The sequence below is a fragment of the Vulpes vulpes genome, chromosome 6 (assembly GCF_048418805.1).
Source record: "Vulpes vulpes isolate BD-2025 chromosome 6, VulVul3, whole genome shotgun sequence".
In the NCBI taxonomy this organism is placed as follows: Eukaryota; Metazoa; Chordata; class Mammalia; order Carnivora; family Canidae; genus Vulpes; species Vulpes vulpes.
In genome coordinates, this window is record NC_132785.1 from 113945844 (window position 1) to 113951843 (window position 6000).

The window sequence follows — 6000 nt, forward strand, 5'->3', positions numbered from 1 at the left end:
TGTGATATATCACATTAACAAGAGAAAGGATAAATATCACATGATCATCTCGATAGATTCAGAAAGAGTATTTGACAAAACACAACATCCATTCATGACAAAAAGTCTCAACAAAGTGGGATTGGAGAAAACATACTTCCACATAAAAAAAAAGGCCATATACATGAAAAACCCTCACCTAACATCATAGTCAATGGTGAAAAACTGAAAGTATTTCCTCTAAGATCAGGAACAAGGCAAGGATGTCCATTCTCCATTCTCACCACTTTTATTCAATATAGTACTAAAAGTCCTAGCTGCAGCAATCAGACAAGAAAAAGAAATAAAAGGCATCAAAACTGGAAAGAAAGAAGTAAAACTGTCACTGTTTGCAAATGACATTATATTGCATATAGAAAACCTTAAAGACTCTACTAAAAAATTATAAGAATTAGTAAATGAATTCAGTTGCAAGACACAAAATTATATACAAAAATCTGTTGCATTTCTATACACAAATAAGGACATAGCAGAAAGAGAAATTACGAAAACAATCCCATTTACAATTGTCCTCAAAAGAATAAGATACCTAGGAATAAATTTAACCAAGGAAGTAAAAGACCTATACCCTGAAAACTCTAAGACACTGATGAAAGAAACTGAATATGGCACAAAGATACAACATGCACGCAAAATGAAAGAATTAACATTGTTAAAATGTCCGTGTTGCCCAAAGCAATCTACAGATTCAATGTAATCCCTATCAAAATACCAAAAGCATGTTCCATAAAGCTAGAACGAATAATCCTAAAACTTGTGTGGAACCATGAAAGACTTCAAATAGCCAAAGCAATCTTTAGAAAGAAAAAATCTGGAGGTATCTCAATCCCAGATTTCAAGATGTACTACAAAGCTGTAGGAATCAAAACAGATGATATTGGCAGAAAGACAGACACATACATCAGTGGAACAGAATAGAGAGCCCAGAAATAAACCTATGCCTGTATGGGAAAAAGACGGTCTTTTCAACAAAATATGATGGGAAAACTGGATGGCTACATACAAAAGAATGAAACTGGACCACTTTCTTATAAAATACACTAAAATAGGGATCCCTGGGTGGCGCAGCGGTTTGGTGCCTGCCTTTGGCCCAGGGCGCGATCCTGGAGACCCGGGATCGAATCCCACATCAGGCTCCCAGTGCATGGAGCCTGCTTCTCCCTCTACCTATGTCTCTGCCTCTCTCTCTCTCTCTGTATGACTATCATAAATAAATAAAAAAAAATACACTAAAATAAACTCAAAATGGACTAAGCATCTAAATGTGAGACCTGAAACCACAAAACTAAAAGAAAACAAAGGCAGTAATCTCTTAGACTTTAGCCTTAGCAACATATTTATGGATATGTCTCCTCAGGCAAGGGAAATAAAGCAAATATAAACTACTAGGACTATGCCAAAATAAAAAGCTTTTGAACAGCAAAGGAATCCTTCAACATTTTGATGGATTCAAGATGTACTACAAAGCTGTAGGAATCCATCAACAATCCATCAAAAAAGCAACCTAGTGAATGAAAGAAGATATTTGCAAATAATGTATCCAAAATATATAAAGAACTTATAAATTCAACACCAAAAAAGCCCACACAATCCAACTTAAAAATGGGGAAAAAACCTAGATGTAAGACATAAAACGGCCAACAGACACAAAAAAATGCTCAACAACACTATCATCAGGGAAATGCAAATAAAAACTATAATGAGAGTGGAGCAGCCTGGATGACTCAGTCGGTTAAGCATGTAATCAGCTCAGGTCTTGATCTCATGGTTGTGAGTTCAAGCCCCATGTTGGGCTCCACACTGGGTGTGGAACCTACTTTAAAAAAAAAAGCTAAAACGAGATATCATCTTACACATGTCAGAATGGTTAAAATCAACAGCACAAGAAATAACCAGTGTTGGCAAGGATGTGAAGAAAGGGAAACTCTCTTGCACCATTGGTGGGAATGCAAACTGGTGCAGCCACTCTAAAAAACAGTATGGAGGTTCCTCAAAAGGTTAAAAACAGAACTGCCTGACGATCCAGCAATTGTACTAGTAGGTATTTACCCAAAGAATATGAAAATACTAATTCAAGAAGTTACATTCACCCCATTGTGTATAGCAGCAGTATATACAATAGCCAAATTATGGAAAAAGGCCAAGCATCCATCAATTTATGAATGAGTAATGAAGTAAGATAGATAGATAATAGATAGATGATAGATAGATGATAGATAGATAGATAGATAGATAGATGATAGATAGAGATGATGGATAGATGATAGATATAATGGAATACTACTCAGCCATAAAAAAGAATGAAATCTTACCTTTGCAATGACATAGCTGGAGCTAGAGAGTATTATGCTAAGTGAAATAAGTCAGTCAAAGAAAGACAAATACCATATAATTTCACTCATATATGGAATTTAAGAAACAAAACAAATGAGCAATGGGAAAAAAAATAAAGAGAGAGAGAGAGAGGCAAATCAAGAAACAGACTCTCAACTATACAGAACAAACTGTAAAAATTTAGGGCAGAGGACCTTCTTTTTCCAAATAAGATATATAGGATATATAGCTGGCCTACAGACCATGGAAAGAAGCTCAACAACACTAATCATCAGGGAAATGTAAATCAAAACTACAATGTCCTATTGCCTTATACTAGTTACAATGGCTAGTATCAAAAAGATAAAAAATACTTAACTAAGTATTGACAAGGATATGGAAAAAAGGGAAGACTTGCATACTATTAGTGGGAATGTAAATTCATGCAGCCACTATAGAAAACAGTATGGAGAATCTCAAAAAAATTTAAAAAAAGAGACACCATATGATCCAGTAATTCCACAAGTAGGTATTTTCCTAAATAAAATGAATACACTAATTTGAAAATATATGGGCACACCTGTGTTTATTGCAAGATTATTTATAATAGCCAAAGTAGGGAAGCAACCCAAGTGTCAATCAATAAATGAATGGATAAAGAGAATGTGGAATATTACTCAGCCATAAAAAAAGAAAGAAATCTTGCCATTTGTGACAATATGGGTGGACCTAGAATGTATTATGCTAAGCAAAATAAGTATTATGCTAAGTAAAATAAGTCAGAGAAAGAAAAACACTATTCAATTTCACTTATCCATGGAATCTAATAAAGCAAAACCAAATTAACAGACTCTTAAATACAGAGAATAAACTGGTGATTGTCAGAGGGGAGGTAGGTTGGGGGACAGGTGGAATAGATGAAGGGTACAAACTTTCAGTTATAAAATAAATAATAAGTGACAGAGATGAAAAGTATAGCATAGAAAATATAGTCAGCAATAGTATAATAACATTGTATGGTGACTACACTGATTATGTTAAGCAGTGAGTAATGCAAAGAATTGCCAAATCAATTTTGTTGCACACCTGAAACTAGTATAACATTGTATATTAATCATACTTCAAAAAGAAAAAGCCAGTGTATCCTTATGGCACACTGCAATTTGAAAACAAATTTTCTTCAGAAATACGTGATCCATATTTAAAGGTTTATGAAATTTACAAAGTTCAGTTACCCACAATCAATTGCAATCCAGAAACACAGTCTTTCCTCTGATGTATTGTCAGAAGGTCTTTTAATCATCTCACATTAACACAGGAAGAAGGGTAAGTACAGTATAATAAGGTATTTTGAGAGAGAGAGACCACATTCACATAATTTTTATTACAGTATATTGTTATATTTTTTCTATCTCATTATTATTGTTGTTAACCCTTTACTATGTCTAATTTATAAATTAAACTTTATCATAGGTATGTATGTGTAGGAAAAAAACACCATATACATAGGGTTTGGTACTATCTATGGTTTCAGGTATCCATTAGACGTCTTGGAATGCATCCTCTGTGAATGAGGGAAGATTATTCTAATTAAAACTTAAAATTCCAGGGATGCCTGGGTGGCTCAGCAGTTGAGCACCTGCCTTTGGCCCAGGGTGTGATCCTGGAGTCCCGGGATCGAGTCCTGCACCGGGCTCCCTGCTTCTCTCTCTGCCTATGTCTCTGACTGCCTCTCTCTCTCTCTCTCTCTCTCTCTCTCTCTCTCATAAATAAAACATTTAAAAATACCAAAAAACTTAAAATTCCATTTTTTAGTCATGTTAGCTACATTTCAATTGTGCAATGGCCTTGTGTGGCTAATGGCCACTATATTGGACAGCACAGGTTTACAGCAGGGATTGTCACACTTTTTCTGTAAAGGGCCAGAGAGTAAATATTCTAGGCTTTGCAAATCATACATACTTCTAGCCTAGAAGAGTTTGCTTAAGGGATCAGAGAAGTCTTTAAGAAGGTCATCTTTAAGCTGAGATTTAAAGGATGAGTAAGATTTCAAATGTATTAATATAGGAGGGTAGTGAGAAGGGAATTCCAAGCATAAGCATGAGCAAAATCAGAGAAGTGTGAACTACCAGGGCACCATGAAGAAAAGGAACCAGCATGCCTAATGCATAGGAGTAGACGACTGGAAGGAGGCAAGGAACAGGCTGCTTATTCTCCCAGAGTCATTCTCCAACATTTTCTGCCCTGCAGAGGGCAACCCCTATGGACTGCATCACCCACGCTCCACGGCCCTCTTGATTCCAGTTGGTTTGGCAATGGGGACACTGGCTAGGGATCAGAGTGCAGGAAGAGCAACAGTTTGGGTATTTACCACCAGATGCCTTCCTGCCTCTCGGTTGTTCTAGCAGTGGGAGCTCTATGGTCACAGATCCCATCTGGGATGTCTCTGTTCTTTGGCTCCCTGTTCTCTCCTGGGTCTAGTATCACACCTGCTTTCCCTGTCCATTTAGCCCTGAGGTGGTAATTCCTTTACTGTGGCTAACTCCTGGGTGTTTCATCGTCCCTGACTGGGTTCTCTCAAACTTATCTTCTACTCTGTAAATAGTCTGTTTGTCATATTGCCCTTTAAGCTCTTTGAGTGGGTCATTTGTCTCCTGCCATTACCTTCACTGACTCAGGTAGATCAAAACCAGATCATGGAGGGCCTTGTGTGCCAGGCTGTAAAGTTTTACCTCTACTCAGTGGGCAGCGGAGAATACCAAGGCTCTTAGCACAGAGTTGTGTGGGTTGTGCACTGCACAATTATATGTAGAAGGGCCTCCCTCTTAAGAAAGGGATGATATGATTAAGGAGAATATAAAGGAAGAGGCTTGCCTGGGTACACTTCAAAGAGAAAATGGACATGACAATGTCATCAGTAGCTCAAATTATCATAGGTACACACTATTAACACTGGAAAGAGTAAGAATGCTTTGTCAGCTTTAAATAGAGGTTGTCATAGTGGCTTCACTCTGAGTTAAATAGCTCAGAATCTCTCCAATGTTCCAGAGTTCATCCTTTGCCGCAACCTATGCACGTTCCCTGTGGGATCCTTCAGCATTTCTGTCTGAGAAACTAGTTGGAGCTCAAGGTTCTTTGGCAGACATTTTCCTTCATCATTTTCTAATGTTTGTCTGTGGTGGTTCTGAGATACAAATAACCAAGTATAAGGAAGACTAGGTATTTCCCTTTTTTTAAGATTTTTTAAATATTTATTCATGAGAGACAGAGAGAGAGAGGCAGAGACATAGACAGATGGAGAAGCAGACTCTCGGGGGGAAGCCTGATGTGGGACTCGATCCCAGGACCCCAGGATCATGACCTGAGATGAAAGCAGACGCTCAACCACTGAGCCACCCAGACATCCCAAGACTATTTCTTTCAAGACATAAAACCCATATTCCCTGACAAGTGATACTCCCTGAACTTGCTCACATCATGGCACACTAAGAACATAATGGGATTACATGAATATTAGGTAAGTGGATGAGGCTACTCTCAACCAGAGGCGATTACTATATAGGCACTGGCTGTCCCCAAACCTTGGCCAGCTTCCCTAAGGATTAAGTGGTTCAATACGAAAGCATATTTGGAACACATTTCAGACAT